Genomic DNA, 23,251 nt, shown 5'->3' with positions numbered 1-23,251 from the left:
AACACCATTTAGATGTCGGATGGTATGGAATTAAGCGGCAAACAGCAATACATCAGCATTCTTTGCTGCTTTATTGATCTGGTCCTAAAGGGTTTGGTTTAATGCCAATTATATTTAAAGATAAAAAGATTCATGCTCAACGGTGCTTGCAAATCGACACCCCTCTCCCCATCACGATGGCTGGGTGATGCAAGAGTGAGAGCATCACAGCAGACCCAGAGACATGAGAAACACTCTGTACCTCTGAGTGCATGTGGGCCCATGGCTGGATCAAGGACAAGGCAAGAATAGGAGATGGCTTAAGGTGTCAGCACCCAGGCTGCCCCATTGCGCACTGCCAGCAACAGATGTTGGACCATCCTTTAAGAGATTCTGAGGCTTATTTCAATGTTAACTTTGCTGCTGATTAAAGGATTGCTCAACCTTCGACCCGCGTCTAGTTTGCTTGGCTAAGCCCTGAAAATCTTTTACAGCTTGTATTGGTGGGAGATGATGTGAGTTTATCAAGAGCAACGGGATATGAGGCATGTGTGCCACAAAATGCAGGTCTATGATCTTTTATTTGAAAGCCACTTTGGAAAACCCTACTGAGAACAAAAGGATTACACAAAAGGAAAGGGGGTCAGGGGGGCAAGGGATAGCACATCTGAATGTGAGTCATTTAATTGTAAGTCCAAATCCTACGCGTTTCGACATTTTTCCAGGCTTTTTGTTTCAGTTCTTAACAGATCCACTCCTATGTACCTCTGTGCTTTCAACAGAGTTTTCATTGTAATGGAGGGACATACAGTATGCCTTAAACATGCCTGGGCAGGGAAGACTATGTAAAAGCAAGAGTAGCAGACAGCTTAATAAATCATCAGCAGGACCCTCTAGACCTTCCCCAAAAAACATAACATGATTTCTATGCATGTATGTGCGTTGAACAGCACAAGTAATTTGGTTAATGTCAGTGGATAAATGTCACTTTCCCACAGCGCAGACAAAATCACTTGTACAGGCCCCTTCTGCAAAAGCATTACCGCTGTAGAAAGCAGTGAAAAGGTGAGGCAGTGTGCAGTCCCCCCACCCCCGACCCTGATCGGCCACGATCGGCCAAGGACCTCTCTATAAGAGCTGAGGGTGGAATTTTTCTGGACCTCAGTAACTTAGGGAGACATGGCTAAAGGGATCCTCAATCAACGGCCCAGCTTTTGCTCTGTGGCCTGTCCGAATATGTCTGTTCTCCAAATTACCTGCCGCTGCCCAGGTGTCAGATGGTGAGATGGAATGACCTCCCAGGAAGCATACTGGCAGATGATTTGCATAGGCACACCCCCTCTCCCTCTCTCTTAGCCCTGCTTACTCCACAGTAGCAAGTATCTGGGGAAAATATAGTGGTCGAGGTGGGGTAGCAGTAACTAGCAACTCTGAGAAAGTAAATCTGGGACACTTGGCGACCTGTGGGGAACAACTGCAGAGCTCAGTGCCCAGAAGTTTGTGGCACAGGGAGGAGGTCTGTTGGATTTCAGTAACTTGGAGACATGCAACCTGGTCGGGAGTGCTTCAGGTCTCCTTCCTTGCATGTTCCAAGCAACTCAACAAAGCATCAACAGGCTGAGATACCAACCACAGAGCCCCTTTCCACTTGATTAAAAGGCTAAAATCTTTTCCATGCAAATACATAGCCCCCAAATACCATATTTTCTTTGTTTTCTCTCTCTCTCCTCCCTGTCTCCCTCCCACCCTCCCGCACTCTCTCTTCCCCCCAGCCCCTCTCCCTCTCCCTACCATTAATTTTAAGTTTTCATGCACTGCAGCACATTGTGGCAATGGTATTTCACAATGGGACTGTTTGAAAGTTACAGAAATCAAAAAAGAAATCAACCAACTAAAAGCAGCCAAACCCGGAGTACACTGCTCAGCCCCATTTAAAGATTAAGGCCCAGAAGCAAGTAAAGCTGTAGTTCAGAGCGATATTTGCAAATAGCACCTTAAAGCAGTTTACGCTGGAGTGCACAACAAGGGGGAAAGTGATAATACTGAGTTTGGTAGAATGGGATAAAAAAAAACAAAAGAAGCGTGCCACTTGTAAAAGTACAAGTCAAGAAATTGAAGGGGACGGGGCTGTTCATTCAGTCAAGAGGACTCACAAGTAAAAGGCTCCTGAGGCATTAGTGTTGAATTTGGCGCAAAATGCATTGTGTTGTCGTGTAATATGAATGAACATACAATTTCAATCTTCAATAAAGAAAGATCTATTAAAAAATCAACACTTGCAAATTAAGAAAGTTTCTGTCCAGTCATGTTCCAAAAATAGTGAATGCTTTACGAATGTGCGTGTCATCCTTTAGAGCAGGGGCCGATTTAAATTTCCCATTATCATTCCAATATTAGTACATGTGTTGCAGAAGCAAGCGCAAAGGGAGAGTCAATCAAACCATTGATTAGGACCTCTGGTCAAAGGTTTGCCATACCAAATGTCCTTATTTCAGAGGGCAGAAAGTCCAAACACCATTTAGATATCGGGTGGTATGAAATGAAGAGGCAAACAACAACGAATAAGCATTCTTTGCTGCTGTATTGATCTGGCCCTAAAGGGTTTTAGTTTAATGCCAATTATATTTAAAGATATAAAGATTAATGGTCCAGGGTGCTTGCAAAATGAAAACCCCCTCCCCATCACAATGGCTGGGTCATACAAGCCTGAGAGCATCACAATAGACCCAATAGACATGAGAAAAACTCGGTACCTCTGAGTGTATGTGGGCCCATGGCTGTATCAAGGACAAGGCAAAAACAGGAGGTGGCTTAAGGAGTCAGCACCAGAGGCTGTCCGATTGAGCCCTGTAAGCAACAGATGTTGGACCATCCTATAAAGGATTCTGAGGCTGATTTCAATTTTAACTTTGCTGCTGATTTAAGGATTGCTCAACCTTCGACCCACGTCTAGTTTGCTTGGATAAGCCCTGGAAATCTTTTACAGCTTGTACTGGTGGGAGATGATGTGACTTTATCAACTGCAACGGGATATGAGGCATGTGTGCCACAAAAAGCAGGTCTAGGATTTTTTTATAAGAAAGCCGCTTTAAGAAGGGAACTTTGGGCAACCCCACTGAGAGCAAAAGTATTACACAAAAGGTAAGGGGGTCAGTGGGTCAACTGATACAATAAACTAACTCACAGTCAAATGTGCTAAGTCCAAATACTACCTGTTTCTACATTTTCCAGGCTTTTTGTCTCATTTCTTAACAGATCCATTCCTATGTACCTCTGTGCTTTCAACAGAGTTTTCATTGTAAGGGAGGGACATACAGTATACCTTAAACATTCCTGGGCAGGGAAGACTCTATGTAAAAGCAAGAGTAGCAGACAGCTTAAAAGAATCATCAGCAGGACCCTCTAGATCTTCCCCAAAAAACATAACATTATTTCTCTGCATGCATGTGCGTTGAACAGCGCAAGTAGTTTGGTTAATGTCAGTGGATAAATGTCACTTTCCCACAGCGCAGAACAAAATCACTTGTACAGGCCCCTTCTGCAAAAGCATTACCACTGTAGAAAGCAGTGAAGGTGAGGCAGTGTGCAGTCACCTCCGACACTTCCCTCCTCTGATCGGCCACGATCGGCCAAGGACCTCTCTATGAGAGCTGAGGGTGGAATTTTCTGGACCTCTGTAACTTGGGGAGACATGGCAAAAGGGATCCTCAATCAACAGCTCAGCCTTTGCTTTGTGGCCTGTCCGTATATATCTGTTCTCCAAATTACCTGCCGCTGCCCAGGTGTCAGCTGGTGAGATGGAATGACCTCCCAGGTAGGATCCTGGCAGATGATTTGCATAGGCAAACCCCCTCGCTCTCTTTCTTACCCCTGCTTACTCCACAGTAGCAAGTATCTGGGCAAAATATAGTGGTCGAGGTAGGGTAGCAGTAACTAGCAACTCTGAGAAAGTAAATCTGGGGAGCTTGGCGACTTGTGGGGAACAACTGCAGAGCTCATCTCCCAGAACTTTGTGGCACGGGGAGAAGGTCTGTGGGATTTCAGTAACTTGGAGACATGCAACCTGGTCGGGAGTGCTTCAGGTCTCCTTCCTTGCATGTTCCAAGCAACTCAACAAAGCATCAACAGGCTGCCATGCCAGCCACAGAGCCCCTTTCCACATGATTAAAAGCCTAAAATCTTTTCCATGCAAACACATAGCCACCGAAAACCATATTTTCTTTGTTTTCTCTCTCTCTGTCTCTCTCTCCTCCCTCCCTCCCTCCCTCCTTCCCATCCCCCATAACCCCCCCCTCCCTCTTCCTCTCCCTACCATTCATTTTAAGTTTTCCTGCACTGCAGCACATTGTGACAATGGTATTTCACAATCGGACTGTTTGAAAGTTACAGAAATAAAAAAAGAATTAACCAACTAAAAGCAGCCAAATCCGGAGTACACTGCTAAGCCACAATTAAAGATTAAGGCCTAGAAGCAAGTAAAGCTGTAGTTCAGAGCGATGTTTGCAAATAGCTCCTTAAAGCAGTTGACGCTGGAGTGCACAACAAGAGGAAAAGTGATAATACTCAGTTTGGTAGAATGGGATAAAAAACAAAAGCAGCGTGCCACTTCTAAAAGTACAAGTCAAGAAATTGAAGGAGATGGGGCTGTTCATTCAGTCAATAGGACTCACAAGTAAAAAGTCTCCCGAGGCATTAGTGTTGAATTTGGCCCAAAATGTATTGTGTTGTCGTGTATTATGTATGAAAATACAATTTCAATCTTCATTAAAAAAAGATGTATTAAAAAATAAATACTTGCAGATTAAGAAAGTTTCTGTCCTGTCGTGTGCCAAAAATAGTGAATGCTTTACGAATGTGCGTGTCATCCTTTGAAGCAGGGGCCAATTCTATTTTCCCATTTTCATTCCAATATTAGTACATGTTTTGCTGAGGTACATAGGAATGGATCTGTTAAGAAATGAAACAAAAAGCCTGGAAAAATGTTGAAACAGGTAGGATTTGGACTTACAATAAACGGACTCACAGTCAGATGTGCTATCCCTTGACCCACTGACCCGCTTACCTTTTGTGTAATCCTTTTGCTCTCAGCAGTGTTGTCCAAAGTTCCCTACTTAAAGAGACTTTCTTATAAAAAAAGATCCTAGACATGTTTTTTATGGCCCACATGCCTCATATCCCGTTGCTCTTGATAAACTCACATCATCTCCCACCAATACAAGCTGTAAAAGATGTCAAGGGCATAGCCAAGGAAATTAGACGTGGGCCGAAGGTTGAGCAATCCTTAAATCAGCAGCAAAAATAACATTGAAATCAGCTTCAGAATCTCTTAAAGGATGGGCCAACACTGGTTGCTTGCAGGGCGCAATCGGGCTGACGCCTTAAGGCAAGCGCAAAGGGAGAGCCAACCAAACCATTGATTAGGACCTCTGGACTTTCTGCTCTTTAACATAAGGACATTTGATATGGCAAACGTTTGACCAAACACCATTTAGATGTCGGATGGTATGGAATTAAGCGGCAAACAGCAATACATCAGCATTCTTTGCTGCTTTATTGATCTGGTCCTAAAGGGTTTGGTTTAATGCCAATTATATTTAAAGATAAAAAGATTCATGCTCAACGGTGCTTGCAAATCGACACCCCTCTCCCCATCACGATGGCTGGGTGATGCAAGAGTGAGAGCATCACAGCAGACCCAGAGACATGAGAAACACTCTGTACCTCTGAGTGCATGTGGGCCCATGGCTGGATCAAGGACAAGGCAAGAATAGGAGATGGCTTAAGGTGTCAGCACCCAGGCTGCCCCATTGCGCACTGCCAGCAACAGATGTTGGACCATCCTTTAAGAGATTCTGAGGCTTATTTCAATGTTAACTTTGCTGCTGATTAAAGGATTGCTCAACCTTCGACCCGCGTCTAGTTTGCTTGGCTAAGCCCTGAAAATCTTTTACAGCTTGTATTGGTGGGAGATGATGTGAGTTTATCAAGAGCAACGGGATATGAGGCATGTGTGCCACAAAATGCAGGTCTATGATCTTTTATTTGAAAGCCACTTTGGAAAACCCTACTGAGAACAAAAGGATTACACAAAAGGAAAGGGGGTCAGGGGGGCAAGGGATAGCACATCTGAATGTGAGTCATTTAATTGTAAGTCCAAATCCTACGCGTTTCGACATTTTTCCAGGCTTTTTGTTTCAGTTCTTAACAGATCCACTCCTATGTACCTCTGTGCTTTCAACAGAGTTTTCATTGTAATGGAGGGACATACAGTATGCCTTAAACATGCCTGGGCAGGGAAGACTATGTAAAAGCAAGAGTAGCAGACAGCTTAATAAATCATCAGCAGGACCCTCTAGACCTTCCCCAAAAAACATAACATGATTTCTATGCATGTATGTGCGTTGAACAGCACAAGTAATTTGGTTAATGTCAGTGGATAAATGTCACTTTCCCACAGCGCAGACAAAATCACTTGTACAGGCCCCTTCTGCAAAAGCATTACCGCTGTAGAAAGCAGTGAAAAGGTGAGGCAGTGTGCAGTCCCCCCACCCCCGACCCTGATCGGCCACGATCGGCCAAGGACCTCTCTATAAGAGCTGAGGGTGGAATTTTTCTGGACCTCAGTAACTTAGGGAGACATGGCTAAAGGGATCCTCAATCAACGGCCCAGCTTTTGCTCTGTGGCCTGTCCGAATATGTCTGTTCTCCAAATTACCTGCCGCTGCCCAGGTGTCAGATGGTGAGATGGAATGACCTCCCAGGAAGCATACTGGCAGATGATTTGCATAGGCACACCCCCTCTCCCTCTCTCTTAGCCCTGCTTACTCCACAGTAGCAAGTATCTGGGGAAAATATAGTGGTCGAGGTGGGGTAGCAGTAACTAGCAACTCTGAGAAAGTAAATCTGGGACACTTGGCGACCTGTGGGGAACAACTGCAGAGCTCAGTGCCCAGAAGTTTGTGGCACAGGGAGGAGGTCTGTTGGATTTCAGTAACTTGGAGACATGCAACCTGGTCGGGAGTGCTTCAGGTCTCCTTCCTTGCATGTTCCAAGCAACTCAACAAAGCATCAACAGGCTGAGATACCAACCACAGAGCCCCTTTCCACTTGATTAAAAGGCTAAAATCTTTTCCATGCAAATACATAGCCCCCAAATACCATATTTTCTTTGTTTTCTCTCTCTCTCCTCCCTGTCTCCTTCCCTCGCTCCCTCCCACCCTCCCGCACTCTCTCTTCCCCCCAGCCCCTCTCCCTCTCCCTACCATTAATTTTAAGTTTTCATGCACTGCAGCACATTGTGGCAATGGTATTTCACAATGGGACTGTTTGAAAGTTACAGAAATCAAAAAAGAAATCAACCAACTAAAAGCAGCCAAACCCGGAGTACACTGCTCAGCCCCATTTAAAGATTAAGGCCCAGAAGCAAGTAAAGCTGTAGTTCAGAGCGATATTTGCAAATAGCACCTTAAAGCAGTTTACGCTGGAGTGCACAACAAGGGGGAAAGTGATAATACTGAGTTTGGTAGAATGGGATAAAAAAAAACAAAAGAAGCGTGCCACTTGTAAAAGTACAAGTCAAGAAATTGAAGGGGACGGGGCTGTTCATTCAGTCAAGAGGACTCACAAGTAAAAGGCTCCTGAGGCATTAGTGTTGAATTTGGCGCAAAATGCATTGTGTTGTCGTGTAATATGAATGAACATACAATTTCAATCTTCAATAAAGAAAGATCTATTAAAAAATCAACACTTGCAAATTAAGAAAGTTTCTGTCCAGTCATGTTCCAAAAATAGTGAATGCTTTACGAATGTGCGTGTCATCCTTTAGAGCAGGGGCCGATTTAAATTTCCCATTATCATTCCAATATTAGTACATGTGTTGCAGAAGCAAGCGCAAAGGGAGAGTCAATCAAACCATTGATTAGGACCTCTGGTCAAAGGTTTGCCATACCAAATGTCCTTATTTCAGAGGGCAGAAAGTCCAAACACCATTTAGATATCGGGTGGTATGAAATGAAGAGGCAAACAACAACGAATAAGCATTCTTTGCTGCTGTATTGATCTGGCCCTAAAGGGTTTTAGTTTAATGCCAATTATATTTAAAGATATAAAGATTAATGGTCCAGGGTGCTTGCAAAATGAAAACCCCCTCCCCATCACAATGGCTGGGTCATACAAGCCTGAGAGCATCACAATAGACCCAATAGACATGAGAAAAACTCGGTACCTCTGAGTGTATGTGGGCCCATGGCTGTATCAAGGACAAGGCAAAAACAGGAGGTGGCTTAAGGAGTCAGCACCAGAGGCTGTCCGATTGAGCCCTGTAAGCAACAGATGTTGGACCATCCTATAAAGGATTCTGAGGCTGATTTCAATTTTAACTTTGCTGCTGATTTAAGGATTGCTCAACCTTCGACCCACGTCTAGTTTGCTTGGATAAGCCCTGGAAATCTTTTACAGCTTGTACTGGTGGGAGATGATGTGACTTTATCAACTGCAACGGGATATGAGGCATGTGTGCCACAAAAAGCAGGTCTAGGATTTTTTTATAAGAAAGCCGCTTTAAGAAGGGAACTTTGGGCAACCCCACTGAGAGCAAAAGTATTACACAAAAGGTAAGGGGGTCAGTGGGTCAACTGATACAATAAACTAACTCACAGTCAAATGTGCTAAGTCCAAATACTACCTGTTTCTACATTTTCCAGGCTTTTTGTCTCATTTCTTAACAGATCCATTCCTATGTACCTCTGTGCTTTCAACAGAGTTTTCATTGTAAGGGAGGGACATACAGTATACCTTAAACATTCCTGGGCAGGGAAGACTCTATGTAAAAGCAAGAGTAGCAGACAGCTTAAAAGAATCATCAGCAGGACCCTCTAGATCTTCCCCAAAAAACATAACATTATTTCTCTGCATGCATGTGCGTTGAACAGCGCAAGTAGTTTGGTTAATGTCAGTGGATAAATGTCACTTTCCCACAGCGCAGAACAAAATCACTTGTACAGGCCCCTTCTGCAAAAGCATTACCACTGTAGAAAGCAGTGAAGGTGAGGCAGTGTGCAGTCACCTCCGACACTTCCCTCCTCTGATCGGCCACGATCGGCCAAGGACCTCTCTATGAGAGCTGAGGGTGGAATTTTCTGGACCTCTGTAACTTGGGGAGACATGGCAAAAGGGATCCTCAATCAACAGCTCAGCCTTTGCTTTGTGGCCTGTCCGTATATATCTGTTCTCCAAATTACCTGCCGCTGCCCAGGTGTCAGCTGGTGAGATGGAATGACCTCCCAGGTAGGATCCTGGCAGATGATTTGCATAGGCAAACCCCCTCGCTCTCTTTCTTACCCCTGCTTACTCCACAGTAGCAAGTATCTGGGCAAAATATAGTGGTCGAGGTAGGGTAGCAGTAACTAGCAACTCTGAGAAAGTAAATCTGGGGAGCTTGGCGACTTGTGGGGAACAACTGCAGAGCTCATCTCCCAGAACTTTGTGGCACGGGGAGAAGGTCTGTGGGATTTCAGTAACTTGGAGACATGCAACCTGGTCGGGAGTGCTTCAGGTCTCCTTCCTTGCATGTTCCAAGCAACTCAACAAAGCATCAACAGGCTGCCATGCCAGCCACAGAGCCCCTTTCCACATGATTAAAAGCCTAAAATCTTTTCCATGCAAACACATAGCCACCGAAAACCATATTTTCTTTGTTTTCTCTCTCTCTGTCTCTCTCTCCTCCCTCCCTCCCTCCCTCCCTCCCTCCTTCCCATCCCCCATAACCCCCCCCTCCCTCTTCCTCTCCCTACCATTCATTTTAAGTTTTCCTGCACTGCAGCACATTGTGACAATGGTATTTCACAATCGGACTGTTTGAAAGTTACAGAAATAAAAAAAGAATTAACCAACTAAAAGCAGCCAAATCCGGAGTACACTGCTAAGCCACAATTAAAGATTAAGGCCTAGAAGCAAGTAAAGCTGTAGTTCAGAGCGATGTTTGCAAATAGCTCCTTAAAGCAGTTGACGCTGGAGTGCACAACAAGAGGAAAAGTGATAATACTCAGTTTGGTAGAATGGGATAAAAAACAAAAGCAGCGTGCCACTTCTAAAAGTACAAGTCAAGAAATTGAAGGAGATGGGGCTGTTCATTCAGTCAATAGGACTCACAAGTAAAAGTCTCCCGAGGCATTAGTGTTGAATTTGGCCCAAAATGTATTGTGTTGTCGTGTATTATGTATGAAAATACAATTTCAATCTTCATTAAAAAAAGATGTATTAAAAAATAAATACTTGCAGATTAAGAAAGTTTCTGTCCTGTCGTGTGCCAAAAATAGTGAATGCTTTACGAATGTGCGTGTCATCCTTTGAAGCAGGGGCCAATTCTATTTTCCCATTTTCATTCCAATATTAGTACATGTTTTGCTGAGGTACATAGGAATGGATCTGTTAAGAAATGAAACAAAAAGCCTGGAAAAATGTTGAAACAGGTAGGATTTGGACTTACAATAAACGGACTCACAGTCAGATGTGCTATCCCTTGACCCACTGACCCGCTTACCTTTTGTGTAATCCTTTTGCTCTCAGCAGTGTTGTCCAAAGTTCCCTACTTAAAGAGACTTTCTTATAAAAAAAGATCCTAGACATGTTTTTTATGGCCCACATGCCTCATATCCCGTTGCTCTTGATAAACTCACATCATCTCCCACCAATACAAGCTGTAAAAGATGTCAAGGGCATAGCCAAGGAAATTAGACGTGGGCCGAAGGTTGAGCAATCCTTAAATCAGCAGCAAAAATAACATTGAAATCAGCTTCAGAATCTCTTAAAGGATGGGCCAACACTGGTTGCTTGCAGGGCGCAATCGGGCTGACGCCTTAAGGCAAGCGCAAAGGGAGAGCCAACCAAACCATTGATTAGGACCTCTGGACTTTCTGCTCTTTAACATAAGGACATTTGATATGGCAAACGTTTGACCAAACACCATTTAGATGTCGGATGGTATGGAATTAAGCGGCAAACAGCAATACATCAGCATTCTTTGCTGCTTTATTGATCTGGTCCTAAAGGGTTTGGTTTAATGCCAATTATATTTAAAGATAAAAAGATTCATGCTCAACGGTGCTTGCAAATCGACACCCCTCTCCCCATCACGATGGCTGGGAGATGCAAGAGTGAGAGCATCACAGCAGACCCAGAGACATGAGAAACACTCTGTACCTCTGAGTGCATGTGGGCCCATGGCTGGATCAAGGACAAGGCAAGAATAGGAGATGGCTTAAGGTGTCAGCACCCAGGCTGCCCCATTGCGCACTGCCAGCAACAGATGTTGGACCATCCTTTAAGAGATTCTGAGGCTTATTTCAATGTTAACTTTGCTGCTGATTAAAGGATTGCTCAACCTTCGACCCGCGTCTAGTTTGCTTGGCTAAGCCCTGAAAATCTTTTACAGCTTGTATTGGTGGGAGATGATGTGAGTTTATCAAGAGCAACGGGATATGAGGCATGTGTGCCACAAAATGCAGGTCTATGATCTTTTATTTGAAAGCCACTTTGGAAAACCCTACTGAGAACAAAAGGATTACACAAAAGGAAAGGGGGTCAGGGGGGCAAGGGATAGCACATCTGAATGTGAGTCATTTAATTGTAAGTCCAAATCCTACGCGTTTCGACATTTTTCCAGGCTTTTTGTTTCAGTTCTTAACAGATCCACTCCTATGTACCTCTGTGCTTTCAACAGAGTTTTCATTGTAATGGAGGGACATACAGTATGCCTTAAACATGCCTGGGCAGGGAAGACTATGTAAAAGCAAGAGTAGCAGACAGCTTAATAAATCATCAGCAGGACCCTCTAGACCTTCCCCAAAAAACATAACATGATTTCTATGCATGTATGTGCGTTGAACAGCACAAGTAATTTGGTTAATGTCAGTGGATAAATGTCACTTTCCCACAGCGCAGACAAAATCACTTGTACAGGCCCCTTCTGCAAAAGCATTACCGCTGTAGAAAGCAGTGAAAAGGTGAGGCAGTGTGCAGTCCCCCCACCCCCGACCCTGATCGGCCACGATCGGCCAAGGACCTCTCTATAAGAGCTGAGGGTGGAATTTTTCTGGACCTCAGTAACTTAGGGAGACATGGCTAAAGGGATCCTCAATCAACGGCCCAGCTTTTGCTCTGTGGCCTGTCCGAATATGTCTGTTCTCCAAATTACCTGCCGCTGCCCAGGTGTCAGATGGTGAGATGGAATGACCTCCCAGGAAGCACACTGGCAGATGATTTGCATAGGCACACCCCCTCTCCCTCTCTCTTAGCCCTGCTTACTCCACAGTAGCAAGTATCTGGGGAAAATATAGTGGTCGAGGTGGGGTAGCAGTAACTAGCAACTCTGAGAAAGTAAATCTGGGACACTTGGCGACCTGTGGGGAACAACTGCAGAGCTCAGTGCCCAGAAGTTTGTGGCACAGGGAGGAGGTCTGTTGGATTTCAGTAACTTGGAGACATGCAACCTGGTCGGGAGTGCTTCAGGTCTCCTTCCTTGCATGTTCCAAGCAACTCAACAAAGCATCAACAGGCTGAGATACCAACCACAGAGCCCCTTTCCACTTGATTAAAAGGCTAAAATCTTTTCCATGCAAATACATAGCCCCCAAATACCATATTTTCTTTGTTTTCTCTCTCTCTCCTCCCTGTCTCCTTCCCTCGCTCCCTCCCACCCTCCCGCACTCTCTCTTCCCCCCAGCCCCTCTCCCTCTCCCTACCATTAATTTTAAGTTTTCATGCACTGCAGCACATTGTGGCAATGGTATTTCACAATGGGACTGTTTGAAAGTTACAGAAATCAAAAAAGAAATCAACCAACTAAAAGCAGCCAAACCCGGAGTACACTGCTCAGCCCCATTTAAAGATTAAGGCCCAGAAGCAAGTAAAGCTGTAGTTCAGAGCGATATTTGCAAATAGCACCTTAAAGCAGTTTACGCTGGAGTGCACAACAAGGGGGAAAGTGATAATACTGAGTTTGGTAGAATGGGATAAAAAAAAACAAAAGAAGCGTGCCACTTGTAAAAGTACAAGTCAAGAAATTGAAGGGGACGGGGCTGTTCATTCAGTCAAGAGGACTCACAAGTAAAAGGCTCCTGAGGCATTAGTGTTGAATTTGGCGCAAAATGCATTGTGTTGTCGTGTAATATGAATGAACATACAATTTCAATCTTCAATAAAGAAAGATCTATTAAAAAATCAACACTTGCAAATTAAGAAAGTTTCTGTCCAGTCATGTTCCAAAAATAGTGAATGCTTTACGAATGTGCGTGTCATCCTTTAGAGCAGGGGCCGATTTAAATTTCCCATTATCATTCCAATATTAGTACATGTGTTGCAGAAGCAAGCGCAAAGGGAGAGTCAATCAAACCATTGATTAGGACCTCTGGTCAAAGGTTTGCCATACCAAATGTCCTTATTTCAGAGGGCAGAAAGTCCAAACACCATTTAGATATCGGGTGGTATGAAATGAAGAGGCAAACAACAACGAATAAGCATTCTTTGCTGCTGTATTGATCTGGCCCTAAAGGGTTTTAGTTTAATGCCAATTATATTTAAAGATATAAAGATTAATGGTCCAGGGTGCTTGCAAAATGAAAACCCCCTCCCCATCACAATGGCTGGGTCATACAAGCCTGAGAGCATCACAATAGACCCAATAGACATGAGAAAAACTCGGTACCTCTGAGTGTATGTGGGCCCATGGCTGTATCAAGGACAAGGCAAAAACAGGAGGTGGCTTAAGGAGTCAGCACCAGAGGCTGTCCGATTGAGCCCTGTAAGCAACAGATGTTGGACCATCCTATAAAGGATTCTGAGGCTGATTTCAATTTTAACTTTGCTGCTGATTTAAGGATTGCTCAACCTTCGACCCACGTCTAGTTTGCTTGGATAAGCCCTGGAAATCTTTTACAGCTTGTACTGGTGGGAGATGATGTGACTTTATCAACTGCAACGGGATATGAGGCATGTGTGCCACAAAAAGCAGGTCTAGGATTTTTTTATAAGAAAGCCGCTTTAAGAAGGGAACTTTGGGCAACCCCACTGAGAGCAAAAGTATTACACAAAAGGTAAGGGGGTCAGTGGGTCAACTGATACAATAAACTAACTCACAGTCAAATGTGCTAAGTCCAAATACTACCTGTTTCTACATTTTCCAGGCTTTTTGTCTCATTTCTTAACAGATCCATTCCTATGTACCTCTGTGCTTTCAACAGAGTTTTCATTGTAAGGGAGGGACATACAGTATACCTTAAACATTCCTGGGCAGGGAAGACTCTATGTAAAAGCAAGAGTAGCAGACAGCTTAAAAGAATCATCAGCAGGACCCTCTAGATCTTCCCCAAAAAACATAACATTATTTCTCTGCATGCATGTGCGTTGAACAGCGCAAGTAGTTTGGTTAATGTCAGTGGATAAATGTCACTTTCCCACAGCGCAGAACAAAATCACTTGTACAGGCCCCTTCTGCAAAAGCATTACCACTGTAGAAAGCAGTGAAGGTGAGGCAGTGTGCAGTCACCTCCGACACTTCCCTCCTCTGATCGGCCACGATCGGCCAAGGACCTCTCTATGAGAGCTGAGGGTGGAATTTTCTGGACCTCTGTAACTTGGGGAGACATGGCAAAAGGGATCCTCAATCAACAGCTCAGCCTTTGCTTTGTGGCCTGTCCGTATATATCTGTTCTCCAAATTACCTGCCGCTGCCCAGGTGTCAGCTGGTGAGATGGAATGACCTCCCAGGTAGGATCCTGGCAGATGATTTGCATAGGCAAACCCCCTCGCTCTCTTTCTTACCCCTGCTTACTCCACAGTAGCAAGTATCTGGGCAAAATATAGTGGTCGAGGTAGGGTAGCAGTAACTAGCAACTCTGAGAAAGTAAATCTGGGGAGCTTGGCGACTTGTGGGGAACAACTGCAGAGCTCATCTCCCAGAACTTTGTGGCACGGGGAGAAGGTCTGTGGGATTTCAGTAACTTGGAGACATGCAACCTGGTCGGGAGTGCTTCAGGTCTCCTTCCTTGCATGTTCCAAGCAACTCAACAAAGCATCAACAGGCTGCCATGCCAGCCACAGAGCCCCTTTCCACATGATTAAAAGCCTAAAATCTTTTCCATGCAAACACATAGCCACCGAAAACCATATTTTCTTTGTTTTCTCTCTCTCTGTCTCTCTCTCCTCCCTCCCTCCCTCCCTCCTTCCCATCCCCCATAACCCCCCCCTCCCTCTTCCTCTCCCTACCATTCATTTTAAGTTTTCCTGCACTGCAGCACATTGTGACAATGGTATTTCACAATCGGACTGTTTGAAAGTTACAGAAATAAAAAAAGAATTAACCAACTAAAAGCAGCCAAATCCGGAGTACACTGCTAAGCCACAATTAAAGATTAAGGCCTAGAAGCAAGTAAAGCTGTAGTTCAGAGCGATGTTTGCAAATAGCTCCTTAAAGCAGTTGACGCTGGAGTGCACAACAAGAGGAAAAGTGATAATACTCAGTTTGGTAGAATGGGATAAAAAACAAAAGCAGCGTGCCACTTCTAAAAGTACAAGTCAAGAAATTGAAGGAGATGGGGCTGTTCATTCAGTCAATAGGACTCACAAGTAAAAGTCTCCCGAGGCATTAGTGTTGAATTTGGCCCAAAATGTATTGTGTTGTCGTGTATTATGTATGAAAATACAATTTCAATCTTCATTAAAAAAAGATGTATTAAAAAATAAATACTTGCAGATTAAGAAAGTTTCTGTCCTGTCGTGTGCCAAAAATAGTGAATGCTTTACGAATGTGCGTGTCATCCTTTGAAGCAGGGGCCAATTCTATTTTCCCATTTTCATTCCAATATTAGTACATGTTTTGCTGAGGTACATAGGAATGGATCTGTTAAGAAATGAAACAAAAAGCCTGGAAAAATGTTGAAACAGGTAGGATTTGGACTTACAATAAACGGACTCACAGTCAGATGTGCTATCCCTTGACCCACTGACCCGCTTACCTTTTGTGTAATCCTTTTGCTCTCAGCAGTGTTGTCCAAAGTTCCCTACTTAAAGAGACTTTCTTATAAAAAAAGATCCTAGACATGTTTTTTATGGCCCACATGCCTCATATCCCGTTGCTCTTGATAAACTCACATCATCTCCCACCAATACAAGCTGTAAAAGATGTCAAGGGCATAGCCAAGGAAATTAGACGTGGGCCGAAGGTTGAGCAATCCTTAAATCAGCAGCAAAAATAACATTGAAATCAGCTTCAGAATCTCTTAAAGGATGGGCCAACACTGGTTGCTTGCAGGGCGCAATCGGGCTGACGCCTTAAGGCAAGTGCAAAGGGAGAGCCAACCAAACCATTGATTAGGACCTCTGGACTTTCTGCTCTTTAACATAAGGACATTTGATATGGCAAACGTTTGACCAAACACCATTTAGATGTCGGATGGTATGGAATTAAGCGGCAAACAGCAATACATCAGCATTCTTTGCTGCTTTATTGATCTGGTCCTAAAGGGTTTGGTTTAATGCCAATTATATTTAAAGATAAAAAGATTCATGCTCAACGGTGCTTGCAAATCGACACCCCTCTCCCCATCACGATGGCTGGGTGATGCAAGAGTGAGAGCATCACAGCAGACCCAGAGACATGAGAAACACTCTGTACCTCTGAGTGCATGTGGGCCCATGGCTGGATCAAGGACAAGGCAAGAATAGGAGATGGCTTAAGGTGTCAGCACCCAGGCTGCCCCATTGCGCACTGCCAGCAACAGATGTTGGACCATCCTTTAAGAGATTCTGAGGCTTATTTCAATGTTAACTTTGCTGCTGATTAAAGGATTGCTCAACCTTCGACCCGCGTCTAGTTTGCTTGGCTAAGCCCTGAAAATCTTTTACAGCTTGTATTGGTGGGAGATGATGTGAGTTTATCAAGAGCAACGGGATATGAGGCATGTGTGCCACAAAATGCAGGTCTATGATCTTTTATTTGAAAGCCACTTTGGAAAACCCTACTGAGAACAAAAGGATTACACAAAAGGAAAGGGGGTCAGGGGGGCAAGGGATAGCACATCTGAATGTGAGTCATTTAATTGTAAGTCCAAATCCTACGCGTTTCGACATTTTTCCAGGCTTTTTGTTTCAGTTCTTAACAGATCCACTCCTATGTACCTCTGTGCTTTCAACAGAGTTTTCATTGTAATGGAGGGACATACAGTATGCCTTAAACATGCCTGGGCAGGGAAGACTATGTAAAAGCAAGAGTAGCAGACAGCTTAATAAATCATCAGCAGGACCCTCTAGACCTTCCCCAAAAAACATAACATGATTTCTATGCATGTATGTGCGTTGAACAGCACAAGTAATTTGGTTAATGTCAGTGGATAAATGTCACTTTCCCACAGCGCAGACAAAATCACTTGTACAGGCCCCTTCTGCAAAAGCATTACCGCTGTAGAAAGCAGTGAAAAGGTGAGGCAGTGTGCAGTCCCCCCACCCCCGACCCTGATCGGCCACGATCGGCCAAGGACCTCTCTATAAGAGCTGAGGGTGGAATTTTTCTGGACCTCAGTAACTTAGGGAGACATGGCTAAAGGGATCCTCAATCAACGGCCCAGCTTTTGCTCTGTGGCCTGTCCGAATATGTCTGTTCTCCAAATTACCTGCCGCTGCCCAGGTGTCAGATGGTGAGATGGAATGACCTCCCAGGAAGCATACTGGCAGATGATTTGCATAGGCACACCCCCTCTCCCTCTCTCTTAGCCCTGCTTACTCCACAGTAGCAAGTATCTGGGGAAAATATAGTGGTCGAGGTGGGGTAGCAGTAACTAGCAACTCTGAGAAAGTAAATCTGGGACACTTGGCGACCTGTGGGGAACAACTGCAGAGCTCAGTGCCCAGAAGTTTGTGGCACAGGGAGGAGGTCTGTTGGATTTCAGTAACTTGGAGACATGCAACCTGGTCGGGAGTGCTTCAGGTCTCCTTCCTTGCATGTTCCAAGCAACTCAACAAAGCATCAACAGGCTGAGATACCAACCACAGAGCCCCTTTCCACTTGATTAAAAGGCTAAAATCTTTTCCATGCAAATACATAGCCCCCAAATACCATATTTTCTTTGTTTTCTCTCTCTCTCCTCCCTGTCTCCTTCCCTCGCTCCCTCCCACCCTCCCGCACTCTCTCTTCCCCCCAGCCCCTCTCCCTCTCCCTACCATTAATTTTAAGTTTTCATGCACTGCAGCACATTGTGGCAATGGTATTTCACAATGGGACTGTTTGAAAGTTACAGAAATCAAAAAAGAAATCAACCAACTAAAAGCAGCCAAACCCGGAGTACACTGCTCAGCCCCATTTAAAGATTAAGGCCCAGAAGCAAGTAAAGCTGTAGTTCAGAGCGATATTTGCAAATAGCACCTTAAAGCAGTTTACGCTGGAGTGCACAACAAGGGGGAAAGTGATAATACTGAGTTTGGTAGAATGGGATAAAAAAAAACAAAAGAAGCGTGCCACTTGTAAAAGTACAAGTCAAGAAATTGAAGGGGACGGGGCTGTTCATTCAGTCAAGAGGACTCACAAGTAAAAGGCTCCTGAGGCATTAGTGTTGAATTTGGCGCAAAATGCATTGTGTTGTCGTGTAATATGAATGAACATACAATTTCAATCTTCAATAAAGAAAGATCTATTAAAAAATCAACACTTGCAAATTAAGAAAGTTTCTGTCCAGTCATGTTCCAAAAATAGTGAATGCTTTACGAATGTGCGTGTCATCCTTTAGAGCAGGGGCCGATTTAAATTTCCCATTATCATTCCAATATTAGTACATGTGTTGCAGAAGCAAGCGCAAAGGGAGAGTCAATCAAACCATTGATTAGGACCTCTGGTCAAAGGTTTGCCATACCAAATGTCCTTATTTCAGAGGGCAGAAAGTCCAAACACCATTTAGATATCGGGTGGTATGAAATGAAGAGGCAAACAACAACGAATAAGCATTCTTTGCTGCTGTATTGATCTGGCCCTAAAGGGTTTTAGTTTAATGCCAATTATATTTAAAGATATAAAGATGAATGGTCCAGGGTGCTTGCAAAATGAAAACCCCCTCCCCATCACAATGGCTGGGTCATACAAGCCTGAGAGCATCACAATAGACCCAATAGACATGAGAAAAACTCGGTACCTCTGAGTGTATGTGGGCCCATGGCTGTATCAAGGACAAGGCAAAAACAGGAGGTGGCTTAAGGAGTCAGCACCAGAGGCTGTCCGATTGAGCCCTGTAAGCAACAGATGTTGGACCATCCTATAAAGGATTCTGAGGCTGATTTCAATTTTAACTTTGCTGCTGATTTAAGGATTGCTCAACCTTCGACCCACGTCTAGTTTGCTTGGATAAGCCCTGGAAATCTTTTACAGCTTGTACTGGTGGGAGATGATGTGACTTTATCAACTGCAACGGGATATGAGGCATGTGTGCCACAAAAAGCAGGTCTAGGATTTTTTTATAAGAAAGCCGCTTTAAGAAGGGAACTTTGGGCAACCCCACTGAGAGCAAAAGTATTACACAAAAGGTAAGGGGGTCAGTGGGTCAACTGATACAATAAACTAACTCACAGTCAAATGTGCTAAGTCCAAATACTACCTGTTTCTACATTTTCCAGGCTTTTTGTCTCATTTCTTAACAGATCCATTCCTATGTACCTCTGTGCTTTCAACAGAGTTTTCATTGTAAGGGAGGGACATACAGTATACCTTAAACATTCCTGGGCAGGGAAGACTCTATGTAAAAGCAAGAGTAGCAGACAGCTTAAAAGAATCATCAGCAGGACCCTCTAGATCTTCCCCAAAAAACATAACATTATTTCTCTGCATGCATGTGCGTTGAACAGCGCAAGTAGTTTGGTTAATGTCAGTGGATAAATGTCACTTTCCCACAGCGCAGAACAAAATCACTTGTACAGGCCCCTTCTGCAAAAGCATTACCACTGTAGAAAGCAGTGAAGGTGAGGCAGTGTGCAGTCACCTCCGACACTTCCCTCCTCTGATCGGCCACGATCGGCCAAGGACCTCTCTATGAGAGCTGAGGGTGGAATTTTCTGGACCTCTGTAACTTGGGGAGACATGGCAAAAGGGATCCTCAATCAACAGCTCAGCCTTTGCTTTGTGGCCTGTCCGTATATATCTGTTCTCCAAATTACCTGCCGCTGCCCAGGTGTCAGCTGGTGAGATGGAATGACCTCCCAGGTAGGATCCTGGCAGATGATTTGCATAGGCAAACCCCCTCGCTCTCTTTCTTACCCCTGCTTACTCCACAGTAGCAAGTATCTGGGCAAAATATAGTGGTCGAGGTAGGGTAGCAGTAACTAGCAACTCTGAGAAAGTAAATCTGGGGAGCTTGGCGACTTGTGGGGAACAACTGCAGAGCTCATCTCCCAGAACTTTGTGGCACGGGGAGAAGGTCTGTGGGATTTCAGTAACTTGGAGACATGCAACCTGGTCGGGAGTGCTTCAGGTCTCCTTCCTTGCATGTTCCAAGCAACTCAACAAAGCATCAACAGGCTGCCATGCCAGCCACAGAGCCCCTTTCCACATGATTAAAAGCCTAAAATCTTTTCCATGCAAACACATAGCCACCGAAAACCATATTTTCTTTGTTTTCTCTCTCTCTGTCTCTCTCTCCTCCCTCCCTCCCTCCCTCCTTCCCATCCCCCATAACCCCCCCCCTCCCTCTTCCTCTCCCTACCATTCATTTTAAGTTTTCCTGCACTGCAGCACATTGTGACAATGGTATTTCACAATCGGACTGTTTGAAAGTTACAGAAATAAAAAAAGAATTAACCAACTAAAAGCAGCCAAATCCGGAGTACACTGCTAAGCCACAATTAAAGATTAAGGCCTAGAAGCAAGTAAAGCTGTAGTTCAGAGCGATGTTTGCAAATAGCTCCTTAAAGCAGTTGACGCTGGAGTGCACAACAAGAGGAAAAGTGATAATACTCAGTTTGGTAGAATGGGATAAAAAACAAAAGCAGCGTGCCACTTCTAAAAGTACAAGTCAAGAAATTGAAGGAGATGGGGCTGTTCATTCAGTCAATAGGACTCACAAGTAAAAGTCTCCCGAGGCATTAGTGTTGAATTTGGCCCAAAATGTATTGTGTTGTCGTGTATTATGTATGAAAATACAATTTCAATCTTCATTAAAAAAAGATGTATTAAAAAATAAATACTTGCAGATTAAGAAAGTTTCTGTCCTGTCGTGTGCCAAAAATAGTGAATGCTTTACGAATGTGCGTGTCATCCTTTGAAGCAGGGGCCAATTCTATTTTCCCATTTTCATTCCAATATTAGTACATGTTTTGCTGAGGTACATAGGAATGGATCTGTTAAGAAATGAAACAAAAAGCCTGGAAAAATGTTGAAACAGGTAGGATTTGGACTTACAATAAACGGACTCACAGTCAGATGTGCTATCCCTTGACCCACTGACCCGCTTACCTTTTGTGTAATCCTTTTGCTCTCAGCAGTGTTGTCCAAAGTTCCCTACTTAAAGAGACTTTCTTATAAAAAAAGATCCTAGACATGTTTTTTATGGCCCACATGCCTCATATCCCGTTGCTCTTGATAAACTCACATCATCTCCCACCAATACAAGCTGTAAAAGATGTCAAGGGCATAGCCAAGGAAATTAGACGTGGGCCGAAGGTTGAGCAATCCTTAAATCAGCAGCAAAAATAACATTGAAATCAGCTTCAGAATCTCTTAAAGGATGGGCCAACACTGGTTGCTTGCAGGGCGCAATCGGGCTGACGCCTTAAGGCAAGCGCAAAGGGAGAGCCAACCAAACCATTGATTAGGACCTCTGGACTTTCTGCTCTTTAACATAAGGACATTTGATATGGCAAACGTTTGACCAAACACCATTTAGATGTCGGATGGTATGGAATTAAGCGGCAAACAGCAATACATCAGCATTCTTTGCTGCTTTATTGATCTGGTCCTAAAGGGTTTGGTTTAATGCCAATTATATTTAAAGATAAAAAGATTCATGCTCAACGGTGCTTGCAAATCGACACCCCTCTCCCCATCACGATGGCTGGGTGATGCAAGAGTGAGAGCATCACAGCAGACCCAGAGACATGAGAAACACTCTGTACCTCTGAGTGCATGTGGGCCCATGGCTGGATCAAGGACAAGGCAAGAATAGGAGATGGCTTAAGGTGTCAGCACCCAGGCTGCCCCATTGCGCACTGCCAGCAACAGATGTTGGACCATCCTTTAAGAGATTCTGAGGCTTATTTCAATGTTAACTTTGCTGCTGATTAAAGGATTGCTCAACCTTCGACCCGCGTCTAGTTTGCTTGGCTAAGCCCTGAAAATCTTTTACAGCTTGTATTGGTGGGAGATGATGTGAGTTTATCAAGAGCAACGGGATATGAGGCATGTGTGCCACAAAATGCAGGTCTATGATCTTTTATTTGAAAGCCACTTTGGAAAACCCTACTGAGAACAAAAGGATTACACAAAAGGAAAGGGGGTCAGGGGGGCAAGGGATAGCACATCTGAATGTGAGTCATTTAATTGTAAGTCCAAATCCTACGCGTTTCGACATTTTTCCAGGCTTTTTGTTTCAGTTCTTAACAGATCCACTCCTATGTACCTCTGTGCTTTCAACAGAGTTTTCATTGTAATGGAGGGACATACAGTATGCCTTAAACATGCCTGGGCAGGGAAGACTATGTAAAAGCAAGAGTAGCAGACAGCTTAATAAATCATCAGCAGGACCCTCTAGACCTTCCCCAAAAAACATAACATGATTTCTATGCATGTATGTGCGTTGAACAGCACAAGTAATTTGGTTAATGTCAGTGGATAAATGTCACTTTCCCACAGCGCAGACAAAATCACTTGTACAGGCCCCTTCTGCAAAAGCATTACCGCTGTAGAAAGCAGTGAAAAGGTGAGGCAGTGTGCAGTCCCCCCACCCCCGACCCTGATCGGCCACGATCGGCCAAGGACCTCTCTATAAGAGCTGAGGGTGGAATTTTTCTGGACCTCAGTAACTTAGGGAGACATGGCTAAAGGGATCCTCAATCAACGGCCCAGCTTTTGCTCTGTGGCCTGTCCGAATATGTCTGTTCTCCAAATTACCTGCCGCTGCCCAGGTGTCAGATGGTGAGATGGAATGACCTCCCAGGAAGCATACTGGCAGATGATTTGCATAGGCACACCCCCTCTCCCTCTCTCTTAGCCCTGCTTACTCCACAGTAGCAAGTATCTGGGGAAAAT

At 44.2% G+C, this 23,251-nt stretch overlaps 4 non-coding genes across 4 annotated transcripts; all 4 read right to left on the bottom strand.

Annotated features, from left to right (window-relative positions):
- Positions 1-2,291: 2,291 nt before the first annotated feature.
- LOC138560720 (U6 spliceosomal RNA) lies at positions 2,292-2,398 on the bottom strand. The gene has a single exon (XR_011299186.1). It is a non-coding gene; the product is annotated as a U6 spliceosomal RNA (small nuclear RNA).
- Positions 2,399-7,762: 5,364 nt separating this feature from the next.
- Positions 7,763-7,869, bottom strand: LOC138560719 (U6 spliceosomal RNA). Its single transcript, XR_011299185.1, has one exon. It is a non-coding gene; the product is annotated as a U6 spliceosomal RNA (small nuclear RNA).
- A 5,371-nt stretch (positions 7,870-13,240) lies between these two features.
- Positions 13,241-13,347, bottom strand: LOC138560718 (U6 spliceosomal RNA). Its single transcript, XR_011299184.1, has one exon. It is a non-coding gene; the product is annotated as a U6 spliceosomal RNA (small nuclear RNA).
- Positions 13,348-18,710: 5,363 nt separating this feature from the next.
- Positions 18,711-18,817, bottom strand: LOC138560716 (U6 spliceosomal RNA). The gene has a single exon (XR_011299182.1). It is a non-coding gene; the product is annotated as a U6 spliceosomal RNA (small nuclear RNA).
- Positions 18,818-23,251: the final 4,434 nt, after the last annotated feature.

Source organism: Ambystoma mexicanum, unplaced genomic scaffold (assembly GCF_040938575.1).
Source record: "Ambystoma mexicanum isolate Mex_15411 unplaced genomic scaffold, UKY_AmexF1_1 Mex_scaf48, whole genome shotgun sequence".
In the NCBI taxonomy this organism is placed as follows: domain Eukaryota; kingdom Metazoa; phylum Chordata; class Amphibia; order Caudata; family Ambystomatidae; genus Ambystoma; species Ambystoma mexicanum.
Note: the sequence above shows the minus strand (reverse complement) of the source record. Positions and strands in the feature narration are given on the sequence as shown.